We start from the raw sequence: 16,903 nt of genomic DNA on the forward strand, positions 1-16,903 counted from the left end.
TCTCATTGTGTTGCACTTAGATAACTACAGAGGTGCTAGTTTCCAAGTGAGCATTATATATATATATATATATATATATATATATATATATATATATATATGTATATATATATACATACACACATATGTGTGGGGGTGTATGTGTGTATGCATATATAATGCATATGTGTACATGCACACACACACATTCACACATATATACGAGGTCTGACCAAGAAGTATCTGGACTGTAGCCATAGTAATGAAGCTAAAGCACAGAGTGAAGCTTCTTGGCACAGATTGACTTTGAACTCTGCTGTGTTTGTGCACTAAGTTTTAACATTCTAGCTCACTTCCGCTGTTTATAGCAGTGCTTGGAAGGAAGGTATGTAGCGTGTGATCATTGCATTGACCATTACAGAGAAAGATGTCATGGTGATACCTGCTCAGAGGCCTACGCAAAGTTGCAGAAAGTGTATGGAGAGGAGTGTATGAGCCACACACAAGTGTACGAGTGGTTCAGACGTTTTCAAGATGGGTGAAAAAATGTCAATTTTGATGAGCGCTCTGGGAGACCCACAACCAGCATAACTAAGAGAAACATCGCTGATATATGTGAAACTGTGTGGGGAAATTGTCGAATCACCATCCATGATTTATCAAAGGATGTGCAGATTAGTTACAGTTCAGTCCATTATCACAGAAGATTTGGGTATGAGACGCATGTCTGTCAAGTTTGTGCCAGAACTGCTATCAGTTGCACAAGATCTCCATGAGTGTGTTGAGAACAATGAAAACTTTTTGAAAACTTTGCATAGGCCTCTGAGCAGGTATCATTAAGCTTTTGACAAAATTTGATGCTGATTCTCTGCTCAACTTTCTCTGTGATGATCGATGCAACAATCACATTACACACCTTCCTTCCAAGTACTGCTGTAAACAGCAGAAGTGAGCTAGAATGTTAAAACTTAGTGAGCATGCACAGCAATGTTCAAGATCAATCTGTGCCAAGCAGCTTCACTCTGTGTGATTTAGCTTCATTACTATGGCAACAGCCCGGATACTTATTGATCAGACCATGTATATATATATATATAGAGAGAGAGAGAGAGAGTGAGAGAGAGAGAGAGAGTGAGGGAGAGAAAGAGAGAGAGAGGGAGAGAGAGAGAGATAGACAGATAGATAGATACACATGGTTTTGAGTTCAGTTTGGTTGTAAAAGAATGCATCAATAATATGCATTTTTCAAACTCATACTAGCATACTAGCATGGTAAAATGGATATGTATACACGTATTTGTGTGTATATACATACATGTGTTTGCATATATGTATATATGTATATATATATATATATGTATATATATATATATATATATATATATATATATATATATATATATGTATATATATATATATATATATATATATATATATATATATATTCATTTATTTGTTTCAGTCATTTGATGGCAGCCATGCTGGAACACCGCCTTTAGTTGAGCAAATTGACCCCAGGACTTATTCTATTGTAGTCTTTTGCCGAATCACTAAGTTACAGGGATTTAAGCACACCAGCAATCGTTGTCAAGAGATGTTGGGACGACAAACACAGACATGCAAACACATACACACACATACATATATATGTGATGGGCTTCTTTCAGTTTCCATCTACCAAATCCACTCACAAGGCTTTGGTCGGCCTGAGGCTATAGTAGAAGACACTTGCCCAAGGTGCCACGCAGTGGGACTGAACCCAGAACCATGTGGTTGGTAAGCAAGCTACTTATCACACAGTAAGTCCTGCGCCTATACTTACCACACAGCCACTCCAATGCCTACATATATATAATATGCATGAATGTATATATATTTATATACATATAATCTATATATATATAGACACACACTCACATAGCATCATTTAATGCTGGCAGGGTTGGATGGTTTGACTGGAGCTGGTAAAGCCAGTGGCCACACCAGGTTCCATTGTCTGTTCTGGCATGGTTTCTACAGCTGGATGCCCTTCCTAATGCTAACTACCCTACAGAGTGTACTTTTTATATACATGCAAATATCATTATCATAGTTTAACATTCAGCCTCCATTGTTTCATGGACTGGATGGTTTGACAAGGTCTGGTGAGTTAGAAGATTGTGTTAAGCTCCAATATCAACTTCAGCATGGCTTTTTCTTATGGCTAGTTGCTGTTCCCAACACCAACTCCCTTACAGAGTATAGTGGGTGCTCTTTTTTACAGCACCAGCACTAGAGAAGTTTGCTTCGAAACTTGCAAGGCTAAGAGCCTAAATAATCCCTATAACTGAGACGAAAGAAAAAAGAGAAAGCGAGCTATTATAGTAGGTGGGGTACCAACAGTGGGTAAGTATGGTGAGTGGAATAGAATTCTAGTTGTGTTAGGGTAGTTGTGAGGAGAGTAAGAGAGGAGAGTAAGTAGGGTAGTCCTAATTGGGATGAGGATGGCAGAGAACTGGGGAAGGCATTAGTAACAGGGATTATTGGGAAAAGTGGGTGGGTAGAGTGGAAAAGTGCTAGAGTGGGTTGTGTAGGTGAGGTCCAGGGCATTATAAAAGCAATTATTAATAGGACGTATGAGGGAAAGGGTGCAGAAAGGGAACAATGGATTAGAGTGGAGAGAAATCCAGAGAGAGTCACTGAAGGAAAGAGAAATGTTGGGGTAAGCCAGAGGCGGAAAGATGAGAATGAGTGTTGAAGAAGCAGAGAAGCTATAGGGAAAAGATTTGAGAATGTAAAAGAAAATGGGGAAAAATATGAGGGAACAGTGGGGAGCAAAAGCAGTGAAGAAAGAAAACAAGGAAGAGTAACAGAAAGATAGAAGGAAGGAAATGAGCAAATTGTGAATGCAAGAAAAAGCTTCCCATGAGGCAGTGGAAAGGTCACCAATGAGATGTCAGTGAAGAGAGGTTGGTGAGAAAGAGAGATGGTTAGACGGAGATGTAGATGGGTGCAGCAAGAGCAGTTAGAGAAATGCTTAAGGACATCCTAGAAGGGTGAGGGCAGATAGTGAGACAAACATAAGAAATGTTGTTTGAATATATCATGAAATATATGAAAGATATCACGAAAATATTTCTTCTTTTTTTTCTTAAATCATGTGAGCAATATGAGTAAAAACAGCTCATTTAATTTCTGAGTCTGATGGGAATATTTCAAACATCTTTTTTTAAAGTAACATTGCATTCTGCTTTTAAACAATATATACAAGGCTATATATAAAATATGTTTACGTGTGTGTGCCTATACACATATATATAATATATATATACACATGCACATATTTACATTTGTTCATGCCTGTTTTTCCTTGCAAGAAATGAAAAGATATACAGTCATTGTTGTTATATGTGTGGAACACAGAAATTGCAAAATTTCTAAATGTCATAAAATCTTTTGTGCACTAAGTTCGGATGGATGTGGAAGCCACTGGCAGGAATGTTTGAACTGTATCAAAGAAACAAAAATATTTTAAAATTCAGACACCACAATTCACCAAATGTGTTCAAAACATTTTCAATGATGATTCTGGAAAATCAATGATACAATCATATATATGGTGGATGGGCCAATTCATATCAGCAAAGACAGGAAGACCATTTCATCTGTGCCAAGTAGTTACTAAACAAGACTAAAAAAACCCACAAACATCGCATACTTTGGTTCTTCTCTGATGAGAGAACTTTTGATCTAACAGGAGAAATGACAGATTAAGTGCAGAGCCTTCTGATATCTCCAGAGTGATGCACATCATGTTTACAACAACTGTGATGATTTTAGGAGTGGTGAGTAATGAACGTCATGTCATGCTATCTCACAATTTTCACATGATCTTTGAATTAGTGCTACTGGATACGTTGAGGTGCTGGAGATGGTTTGTTAAGCCTTGGATAGATGAAATACACAGCAGAAGACCACATGTGTTCCAACAATATTTAGCACTTTTTCACAAAGCCCATGTATCCCAAGAACGGTTGTCAGACAACCTTTAGTATCATGTAGCCTTAAACTTGTGGTCTCCAGATTTAAATCCCATAAACTACTACAAGTGGAGTATTGTTGAAAAATAGACTAATCAACATCCTCACAATACCATGGCTACACTGAAGGCAATCATTGTCCAGGTAATGTTCAAAATGAAGAAGGACCATTTAGTACAGGTATGCCAATGATTTCAGTCCTACATTTAGAGCAGAAGGCTAAATTAACAAATATGTCCTCAAAAACCTCTTGCACCATATATATATATATATATATATATAGGTGTGTGAGTATGTGTGTATCTGTACACACATGCATATACTTATATATACATAAGTATAAACACACATATACATATATGTATCTACTATCATGATTTTATGTCCACTTTCCATTGGAATCTTTCGACTTTGTATTTTACATCATGGAATTGGGAGACAGTATGTAAGCTTATATTTGTATCAGAAAGCAGAAATTGTAAGCAGATTATAGGTTAGTGCTCCAATGGTGAGATTTTATGAAGAATTTGATATGAAAATGACAAGAGTCTGAAACATGTTAAAGGTGAAGTAGAAACTCAGTTTATTTTCTTTAATGCAAATTGTAAATCCTCATCTATGTATGTAATAGAGCAAAATTGAGCAGAGGGAAAAGCTGGTGTAATAGGAACGGGATGTAGTGTTCAAGACCAGGCAGTTATGGAGAAAGTTAGTTGCGAAGCACTCAAACTGGATATAACCTGTCAAAGAACAAGACGTAGGAAGAGATGAGATGAGATGAAGTAAAGAAGATTAACCTCAAAATGATGAACCTCACAAAAGGGATGACAAAGGACTGCAATACATATCAACATGTAATATTGGAGATCTTCTCACCCATGGAAACATGGCAAAATGGATATTAAAATGGTAGAAGAGATGAAAGTTGGCTGCGTAATATCTACGTTTGGGTTTCTTGCCCACTACATAAATCTCATGCTGCCATTTCCCTCTTGCATTACCTTCTCACCTATCACTGTACACCTGTGTAATGACGAGTAAGCATTAGATCTGTATATGTTAAACTGCATCCTACATTTTCCCTTTATCACTCTTCCTCGCCACATATGTAATGCGAGGTGATATTAGATTTGTCTGTGCGTAATCTCTTTACTATTACTCTTCTTTATTACTAGTCCCTCTTGCTCACATCATTCCCTTCCACAATACCCATTAGTCATCACTTTCTTTTTCTCTCCCTTTTATCAACAACAAACTCTATTGCTATTCATCATTTGCTCTTTCTCTTACCATTGCGCAGTCTTAACATCTTTATTGCTACTCATCACACTTTTCCCTATTATTACTGACACACTACCCTCACTCATCATCTGTTACTCCTCTTCTGTCACCAGTCTTCCCATCTATCACTCATTCACTCTTCACCATATTGCTCATGCTGCTTTTCTACTCAATTCCCCAACCAGCATGTATCAGCTTATCATAATCGCTCTCTAGATACTCACTCCTTTATCACACTCTTGGCCTATCACTCCATCTATTTCATCTGATTCTCCCTCCTATTACCATCTCTCATTCATTCTTGATCATGCAGTCTTGAATGAATTAGGACGTTGTAGAATAGAAAGGACAATTTGGACTGACCAAGACAGACAACCTCAGCAAGGCTGCTGTCATGATAAACATACTCAGTAAAGTTGTTGGCAAATGAACTGAGCCAATATACAATAGAAAGAATTCTCTCGTCTTGCTGAAGGCACAACAGATTCTCTGTAGCTGGTGCTACAATAGAATACACTTAGTACACTCTGTAAAGTGGTTAGCATTAGGAAGGGCTTCGGCTGAAGAAATCATGCCATAAATGAAATATATAAGTGAGATGTAGTTCTTTGATCCATCCAGAAGGACAGTAAGACTGTAAAACCAGTTCGAATGATGCCAATAGGGAAAGCAGACATAAAATGATGTCCATAAGTACACGCACGCATGTGTGTGTGTGTGTGTGTGTGTGTGTGTGTGTGTGTGTGTGTGTGTGTGTATGAATAAGCATATGTGAATGTATTATATATATGTGTATACATGTTAGGGGGTGAAAGTGCATAGGCTAGAAAGTTCATAGGCTCATGACTGCAATGTCATGAGTTCAATTCTTGGACCAGGCAGCATGCTGTGTCCTTGAGAGAGGTATTTCATTTCACGTTGCCCTTGTTTACTCAGCTGAAAATAAGTGCCAACTAGCTGTAGGTGCAACTCTCTATCTTTCCAGCTATTCAATCCCCAATGTTCTATGAGGTCAAGAGTGTGTCTATGTCTGCTTGTCAGTAATTAGGGACTTAAAACAAATAGCAAATGTGTGGGGCAAACAACTATATAAGCTTACTCATTTACCAGTGATACTTGAGATTATATATTTATATGTATATATATGTGTGTGTGTGTGCCTAGGTATATATATATATATATATATTACGGAGATGCACTTGCATAGCAAGTGACCTGATCTGAGATCGTGTGCGGGAACGAAAACAATTGCAGCGTGGAAGGTGTTTATAAGCCATTTAAAATAGCACACAAAATTCGTTAGATTCACTTCAACATTTAAATTTAATTTGTCAAAATATTTTCGTCGCTTTGACCTCAAAGCGACGAAAATATTTTGACAAATTAAATTTAAATGTTGAAGTGAATCTAACGAATTTTGTGTGCTATTTTAAATGGCTTATAAACACCTTCCACACTGCAATTGTTTTTATATATATATATATATAACAATTAAAAGGGTAAAGGTTTACCAATTTATTAATTTATTAATAAATCAACAATTAATAATTTTTACCAAGCCCTTCGGTATGTAAACACCATTATCGGTGGAGAACTTATTTAAAAGTTCTTATACATTTATAAACATAATTAAGGGATCAGCAAACATTTGCTTCACCACATACCGAAGTTCAGAAATAGCAGCTAAAAAAGCTGAGACTCCAACAGATAGCATTACTTGTAACTCACAAAGGCAAAAACAATGCTATCTGTTGGAGTCTCAGCTTTTTTAGCTGCTATTTCTGAACTTCGGTATGTGGTGAAGCAAATGTTTGCTGATCCCTTAATTATGTTTATAAATGTATATATATATATATATATATATATACACAAATACACACACATGAATGTATGTATATGTATGTGTGTGTGTGTGTGTGATATATTTTCAGAAATTTTAATATTTTGTCTTTGGGATATTGGATTTTATGTATCCAGTAATAATTGCTATTTTGGTCACTGTTATTGATATTGGTACCATGAAGCAGCAGCATTTATATAAATTCAACAGTTTTAGATCATATAATTTTACAAAATATGCATACATTTCTATATTAAAGTATTAAAAAAAAAAAAGTAACTTAAAGAAACATACATAGCTTATATGCACATATGTTTCAGTGTCTTAGTAACAGTAGTTATGTCTGTGGAGTAGAGAACAAAAAAAAAAAAAAAAAAAAAACTGATACCTTTCATGACAAAGGTTCTAATTGGGAACTGAACTGAAATAAATGACAACATGGAATACACGTATGTATGTATGTATGCATGCATGTGTGCGTGTGTGTGTGCATGAATGCACGTGTGTGTATATGTGCATATATATATATAATGAACAAATAAAAACAATTTAGACATTGAACCAACTAAACTGTTGCAGATTGTGACATTAAATTTTAGAATAATACATTAGAAAACTGAGATTACTTGACAATAACTCACCTAAAATTATATACATGTACATTATAACATTATACCAAAATACCTTTTTAGTATCTAATACAGAACTGATTCACTTAAAATATTGAATTCACCTCTAAAGTCACACATTTTTATGTAGGATACCCTTGATTAAATCATTTAACTGGATCTTATTTTAGAAACCCTTAGACTGTTGACGGTCATAATTATAAACCTTAGAGGTATTTGAGTTCAGAATATAAAAGGACATAACAAAATACTGCTAGACATTTTGTCCAAACTCTACCAATGTCAGTCCAGCATTGCAGATGGAAAGTTCTAATCCAGGGGTTTTCAAACTGTGGTCCGCGGACCACAGGGGGTCCGCAAGGACAAGACAGGGGGTCCGTGGACAGCAAATACTTTTTATGGGCAATTTGATTTTATATATGCTTTTTAATCGAAATCTTTTAATTGACAATAAACCTATTTGTTAAATACTGTTAAATAAATAAATGTAAAAATATATGTTATTTTAAGCAAATATTTATGTATAAATTTCATAAGCGTTTATAAAGGTAAAGCCTGAAATGAAATATAAAGGGGTCCGCAAGTCAAAAAGTTTGAAAACCCCTGTTCTAATCTATTTTACAAAACCAGAAACCATACTGTGTATAATACAGTTTGGTTTCTGTTCTTCTTCATCTACCTTACAACCAGTTAATCTGAAGATCTTATTTTTAATAAGCCAATTTTTAAATGAATTGCCAATCATCAAACTGCATCATCATCACCACCACTTTTAACATCATCATTGTTTTAATGTCCACTTTTCATGCTTATATGGGTTAGACAGAGTTTTATCGAGGTAGATTTTCTATGGCTGGATGTTCTTCTTGTCACCAACCCTCACCTGTTTCCAAGCAAGGTATATGCATATTACAGAATTTCATTGAATTCATATAACTGCATGCATAATTATAATGAAATTCATAATCAAGCACCTAGTTTACTACATTGTTATAGAGCACCATTGTTATAATTATTTATATCTAGAATATTGCTTTTCAGAACATTCATGTGTTCCGGTGTTATACTTTAAACAACCTTAACTATGGAAGAAAATCAAAGACAATCAAAATCTTTGTATTTAATGAAACAAGTCTGAGTGTTATATTTCAAACAAGCTTAACTATAGAAAACTGAAATTATAATTAAATTTATGACATAATGAAATAAAGTTATGTTTATTTCTATAAATAAAAGTAAAGAAAATTATAAACAGTGAAATTTCCATGGGATCTGCTAATTCTTCTTCTTCTTCTTCTTCTTCTTATTATTATTAAAGGGTAGTGGATTGGCAGACTCATTAAAGCATTGAAATTTTTAACACGTGTCTCATAGCAAGTCATTGTCGTAAAAATTGGACATCTGTCTATCTGTTGTATGATCTATATGTTAATAATTGTGTTCTTGCTTTGTAAAAGATAGGTAACAGTATGTCCTGGATAAGAATATTACCAACTATATAATACTTAAGTATCTCTTAAATTGTTATTGTCGAAATGAAGTTTGGTGTTTTATAGCAGAAAATAACCATAGAACATGACAGCAAGAATTGAATTGAGAGAGGCAGAGGAAAGATTAGGGAAAAGACAATGAGAAAAATATAAAAGTTAGGAATAAAGATAGTAGGACTAGGAACAGTGAGAAACAGGATGTACAGAATGAAATTAATGCAAGAAATGGAGTTAGATGTCATGTGATGAATGATGAAGTTGAAGCTTATAGGAAAAGAATGAGAAATGTTAATTAAGAAAGAAGGCAAAATATAAATGATGCTGATATGCAAATAGAAAATAGACTGAAGAGAATTTACAAGGTTTCCCAGAAATTAATCAAAGGATTATGAATAAAATGATAGAATATTATTGCTGAGTGGGGAGATGTTTATGACTGATACTGTACCAAAGATGGAATGTGAAATTTCCACAGGTACTGCAAGTAATTTGAGGAAGTTGAACACTAATAAAAAGATAAGTTGTAGTTACATGAAATTCCAGTTTGGTAAGAATACGAGTTGCACAATTACAAAAGTTAAGAGGAATAGATGCAATTAAAATGACACTGACAAATATAGAGGCACCCTCACAACTGTAGTGGCACTTCTTGAAGTGGAGAAGTATAAAATTAACAAATATGGTAAAAGCAAATTACCACTTGATAGAAGCAATGTAGTACCTTGGTGTAATGTATCCTGTGTGCTGATAATAAATGGTGAAATACAAAAGATGGGAGGAAAGGAATTTTTCCCTGTTCTTAGATTGTTAAGGTTTCTTTCAGAATGGGATGCTTTAGTTGAAGGTTGGCAGCCAATCATTCTCAATAAAAATAAACGTTTACACTTGTTTTTTGAATAATGAAGTGAAACATTTTATCTGAATATAATGAGTTAATTCTTAGCTTATTTAACTAAAACTCAAAAACAAATTCTGGGGTATGTCTTTTCAATGAAATACAACAATAACAGGAAAATGTCATTGGTAACATCATTCTGAATGCAATTCATCATATGATATATGACAATAAATGCTATATGTATTTCAAGTTGGTTGATGCGTGTTCCAGTTGCAAAGTTAGCCTTCGGTGTGACTAATGCATAAGTGCTTTGAAACGCACTTATTCATTAGTTGCATCAAAAACAGTATGATAACTAACAATAATACCAAAGAAGTTCACACCTATCTTGATGATGCCATTGATGCTGCAAAAATATTGAGATGCACAATGGGAATTTGGTTTCATTATTGCAGTTACTACAAATGTTAACATTACATTAAACAATGAGAAATATCTCGGCCAGACATCCACTCATTACCTAAGATACAATAGAAGATAATTCTTTGCAACCTGAAGATTGCAACCCTTTGTTGATTATACATCTTGCTATTCTAAACAACTACTATGACAACAGAGTTCGTTTAGTTACTGTTCTGAATTGGTGTTCCCTGATTTGGAATTAATTCAACTCCTTGCAAGAACCTTAATTTTATACAGCAAAAGAAGACACTTAGATACTATCCATTTGTTTAAACCTTCAATAGTTAATGTGTTTCTCATCCATTTTAATTGAAGTTCCACCACATGTTGAAACTGGTGCTTCTAGAAGTATGATTTCTGGCACCCTTTCATAGTGTAATAAACCTATTGTTTTCTTCTCTAGAACTCTTTTTTCACTCTGAACAAACTCTTTCAACAATTGGAAAAGACGGTATGCCTAAAGTGTTAGGAAATTGCAAACTATTTTACTCTGACACTAGTTTATATTGTACACTGATTGATCAACAAGTCGTCATGTTCATGGATTATAGAAAATTTTCTAAAGATCTTGGCGTGGAAGTACTACAGAGTGGCTTCACTTGTTCCAGGTAAAGTCAACAAGCATGGCTATGTTGAAACTGCCTGCAACTGAACCTATCTAAGAACTACTTAGAGTAACTCCTTCCTCTATATAGCATGCACTTGTTCAGTGTTGGTGCATTGCTGATTTGTGGATTTATTTTGATAGGTATGGGAGTCATGGATTGTAAGATTGTGGTTTTGATTCCTGGACTGGGCAATGCATTGTGTTCTTGAGTAAAACATTTTATTTTTTGTTGCTCCAGTCCACTCAGCTAGTATAAATGAGTAATCCTGTGATGGTTCAGGGAGGAATATATACACCAGATAAACTAGGAAACTGGCCCTATGATCCCTATGGAGTAATGTGGACTGACCCACAATAATGGAGAAAGCAAAAAAAAAAAAACGTATCTTACCATGTGTAAGATATATTTGGCTACCAGGTAACTCAACAGTGAAGGTCAACCAACTGCTTTACTTTGGAAAGGAAGAGTGGACATTTGTCTTTGGCTTGGAGGTAAAAATGAAGGAAGTCATCCCGAATGTGGTTGGAATATTTGAGAGCAGAGCTTTTCTTCTTAGACCCAAACACTTACAAATCTCTTTAAGTATTTCATGAAAAGGGTAGAGAGGGAATGTACTGCTCCTCAGTTAATTTTATAAAAGGTAGATGAGAGTAGCAAAACTAGTATGGCTAAATGAGCCTAATCTAAATACAAAGTTGTAGGTGGCAGCTGAAACTAAGACAAAGAACTTGCTTTTGGTACATCAGACAACCTGGAGTCAGTGGGTGGTTAAAATGAAATATGCTACGTGCTGGCTCCACCCACCACTTTGAGGATCTTTTCTTGTTACTCTCTTGTTCTGCATAGCTATGTCTATTTATTGTTATTTAATTGTTAATGTGTCTCTATTGTGTTGATTTCAGTTTTATCAATACAGCACTGTTTTTTTATTTGAAGTTTCCATTTGTATTTCCACAATATCTTAGATGCTTGCAACCAAAAAACAAAATTATCCATATCATTATCAGAGCCTAAGGTGGCAATGCAGCAAAATTGTTAATGCATCAAACATAATGCAAGGCAGCATTTCTTCTGACTCTTTATGTTCTGAGTGCAAATTCCACCAAGGTCAACACTACATTTCACCCTTTCTTGAGTACAACTGGTATCAGTATAATAAACCTGTTCTCAACCCTTAAAACTGCTAGCCTTGTGTCAAAATTTGAAACTATTATTACAGCACTTGGCATCATAAGCAGCAGTTTCTGATCAAATGTATTAATATCAGAAACAGAAGTGTCTGACTAAATGTGTTGATGATTGAAACAGTGAAATGTCAGTGTAAATGTATTGAGATCAGAAACAGCAGTGTGTTAGATTAACTGTATTGAAATAAGAAGAGGTAGTGTATCAGAGTAAATGTGTTGATGTCAGAGGCAGAAATGAGTCAGACTAAATGTGTTGAAGTATTCACTCATATTCATTCATGCTCATTGAGTTCAACTTGCACTAAAACTAACTTTACCTTTCATCTACATAAAATAAGTATTAGTGATATTTGATTGAGTCAACTATTGCTCCCCTTTTCTTTCTCCAATAATCATGAGACCTTGAGCTAATGTAAGGAAATTATTATTTTGATCAAAGCAATCCAAATACTTGTGTTTAACTCAAGCTGAGAATAAATGACCAAGAAAACAGAAGGTGGAGTGGGAGAAGTATTAGGCGTGAAGAAGGTATGGTTGTTGCAGAGACACTGTGAAATTTAATGTGATTACTTGTGTTACTTTGGAATCAATGGTCAATGCCCTCTTGATATTCAAAAAAAAAAAGTAGAAAGAGAAAGGGAAAATGGAAGGAGACAGATAAAAAGAGAGAGAGCAAAAGGAAAGGAGAGTGAGAAAAGGGTGAGGGAGAAGGGAAGAGGAGAATGTTGAGAAGATTCAAAACAATTCAACATCAAAACCTAGGTAAGTAGTATTGATATAAAAACTATAGTGGCATCAATTATTCTTATTATTAATAGTAGTAGAAGTTGTAAAATGCATTAATAACAGCAATAATCATAAGAAGATGGAAATCAACAAACAGTAACAATAATGATGAGATGGGTAGTGATGATGAAGGATGATGGTGATAGCTTTTGGCTAAGGATGTTACATTACAAGTAGGTAAACTTGTAAGATGAAATCAGTTTGTTCCATTCATCTATCTATTGTCTTTCTTAAATTGTACTGTACTTCTATCTACTTCATCATCATCATTTTTACACCTGTTTTTTGTTTTTTTTTTCATGCTTCCATGGGTTAGATAATCTTCTCCTGTACAGTGTCTCATTATTTCACCTGGTCCTTTGTCGTTTCTTTCATAAACTCCAACTCCTCTGAGATCAGCTTTCACTACATCTTTCTAAATTTGCCTCATTCCTCCAACACTGCCGCATCCTTACATTTAGATTGCTTGGCATTGCCTTATTATAAACTGTCATCTTCCATGTGTATCACATGACTATGCCATCACTGTTTCCTCTCTTGCACACAAATGATTCCTGTTATCTCTTCTTTTTTTCTATGTCAATTGTGCTTCACATTCATATACACTAACATTATATGCAGTGGAATATGTTTATGCATTTCTTTCCAGTCTTCATACATATTCTATATTCAATGCCTATGTTTCACAATAATGAAGTATTACATTTTGCACACACATGTTATACAGTCAGAGAAAAAAATCCCTTTCTTGCAACCAGAGGTAAACTTTTTTACACAGAATTCTTAATCTTGGTCACCTAGGTAACATAAACTATCAAATATATTTATGAAGTCTTCTAAGCAGTTATTTCACAAGTGCTCTGAGTACTAATAACTGCAATAACAATTCCTATCACCCCAGTCCCCTTTTCTGATATATATATATATATATATATATATATATATATAATCATGTGCAGGCGCAATGGTCCAGTGGTTAGGGCAGCAGACTCATGGTTGTAGGATTGCAGCTTTGATTCCCAGACCAGGCATTGTAAGTGTTTATTGAGTGAAAACAGCTAAAACTCCATGAGGCTCTGGTAGGGGGTGGTGGTGAACCCTGCTATACTCTTTCACTACAACTTTCTCTCACTCTTTCTTCCTGTTTCTGTTGTAACTGTATTTCAAAGGGCCAGCCTCTGTGTCACACCGAATCTCCCCAAGAACTACATTAAGGGTACACGTGTCAGTGGAGTGCTCAGCCACTTGCACGTTAATTGGGTCAACTGAAACCCTCGTCATCATAACTGACGAAGTGCTACGATGATATAACCATCATCATCATTATTGTCGTCTAATGTCCATTGACCATGCTGGCATGGGTTGGACGGTTTGACCAGGGCTGGTAAGCTGAGGGGCTGCACCAGACTCCAGTCTGATTTGGCATGATTTCAATGGCTAGATACCCTTCTGAACACCAACCACTCTGAGAGTGTAACAGGTGCTTTTACGTGCCATCAGCATGGGTGCCAGTTGCTTGACACAGTATCTGCCACAACTATGATTTCACTTGGCTTGATAGGTCTTGTGTGTGTCAGCTTTTTGAGTTATACCTCTTTCAAGAGCTTTGTACAAAAGTCCAAGAAATAATTGATATAAACCATTGCTAAGGATCTCAAGGTTTCAGAAAGTGCCATCAAAAGAGTTGTGTATGAGAACATCTGGTCCAAGTCGTACAAGTTGTATGTGTGTTGTATGAGTTGGAGTGAGTTTAAGTTAAATGCAATGAGAGAGAATCATTTGATCCATGCAAAATGCTTGCTAAACAAGTTAAAACACCAAGAGGCTGGAATACTTTCGTTTTCCTTTGATGAGAAAAACGTTGATCAGTACCAAAAGGTAAATGAAAGGAATGACAGATAGTTATGCAGAGACTGAATAAGGTTCCAACTGTCATGCATACTAAATTCCCAGCAACTGTGATGATTTTCAGATCTGTCAGTAACGAGAGAGATATTGTGCCTCCTTTTTTATTCACAGGGCTTAAGAGCCAATGCCGATGTCTACTCAGAGGTGTTAGAGAAAGTTTTGAGGCCCTGGATAGACAGAGTACACAACAGAAGACTATACATCTTCCAGCAAGACTCTGCTTCATTTCATAAGGCAATAACAACTCAAGCATGGATGCGTGCCAATCTCCAAGACTATGTTCTCTCAATGACATGGCCTCCAAGCTCACAAGATCTTAATCTACTGGACTATAACTTATGGGCATAGTCGAGAGGGCGGTCAATCAACACCTTTATAACATCACACAATTTCTCAAGTTTGCCATAACCAGTACTATGTCCAAACTTAATAATGATCATCTGATTTGGGCATGTCAAGGCTTCCAATCTCATACTGAAGCAGCCATTGATACTATTGGTGGATGCATTAGATCATCATCATCATCGTTTAACGTCTGCTTTCCATGCTAGCATGGGTTGGATGATTTGACTGAGGACTGGTGAACCAGATGGCTACACCAGGCTCCAATCTGATCTGGCAGAGTTTCTACAGCTGGATGCCCTTCCTAACGCCAACCACTCCGAGATAGCTGTGATAAAAGGATTCTCAAGATTATTTATATCAATTTGTTTTCAAATATAGTTTTTCTTTGATGAGCTATGAGTCTTTTTCTAAATTCAAAGAAATGACCTCAAAAAACTGATGCACCCCGTAAGCGTGCACACACATCGTTGATTAATTTTGAGACTGTTTTTCCACGTTGACAGGAGTTGCATAAAGACTGTTAAGGCAGTATTTTATGGCTCAATACCCTTTCTGTTGACAATCCCCACCTATTTTTTATATAAGGGATTTTTGTATCCCATCAATCATCATAAGTGAAAGGAGCAAAGCCACAAGATGTAAACTTTACAGAGGATGTAAACATGGCAACATCATTTGTGCTCACACAATTTCATGTGAAGACATGTAGAATGTAAACACTTAAAAACACATGCTAGCATGCATACACATACATGTATATGATGGGCTTCCAAACAGTTTCCTTGAAACAAGTTTACTCACAAGGCATTAAACCCGAGGGTATATATAAAAAAAAAGTTACATGGCCAATATGCTACAAACTGCGCTAGAACATAGAGCTGGTTACAGTTTTGCTTGCATCTATTACCTGACCTTATATTGAGAGAGAGAGAGAGAGAGATGTATACACAGACAAAGCTATATATGCTTATTGTGGTTAAACAATGGCTGAAAAACTAACTGTGTTGTTTTCTTTTATGTGGCATCATTCCCTAAGAATTCAAGGATGCTACAGTTATTCACCTGTTTAAGAAGAAAGGTAGTGGCAGTTACAGAGGTATTCCTATCCTGTCAAATGCTGACAAAACTTTGGCAAGAATACACCTGAATTGCTCCTGTTGTTATCTCACCACTAACAATTTCCTATTAGAAAGCCAATGTATGTTTTGCTATAAAAGGGTACTGTTGGCATGATCTTTGCAGTAAGACAGATCTAGAAGTGTATAGAACAGAATCAGGCTCTCTTGTGTGAAACCTTTGTTCATAACACTAATGCATTTAAGTCAGTGTGTTGTGATGGGTTGTGGAGAATCATAGTCCACCAATTCCAGGATGGCATACTGGCGAGTGCTATGAGTAATGAAGATATACTTTTTTCATTTTATGCTAAGAATGTTGTGGAAATTGTATCATGAAAATTGTTCGTAAATAATTGTCCGGATACAATTATTCGTAAATAATCATTCGAAAAACAGCCATTCGAAATAAATAT

The 16,903-nt window shown here is 35.6% G+C and overlaps 1 protein-coding gene across 16 annotated transcripts in view; it reads right to left on the reverse strand.

Annotated features, from left to right (window-relative positions):
* Nucleotides 1-16,903, reverse strand: part of LOC106882686 (vitamin D3 receptor) — an 886,520-nt gene that overhangs the window by 41,335 nt on the left and 828,282 nt on the right. The gene's annotated exons all lie outside the window — the stretch shown is intronic.

The sequence above is a fragment of the Octopus bimaculoides genome, chromosome 2 (genome assembly GCF_046866305.1).
Source record: "Octopus bimaculoides isolate indiv1 chromosome 2, ASM4686630v1, whole genome shotgun sequence".
Lineage (NCBI taxonomy): Eukaryota > Metazoa > Mollusca > Cephalopoda > Octopoda > Octopodidae > Octopus > Octopus bimaculoides.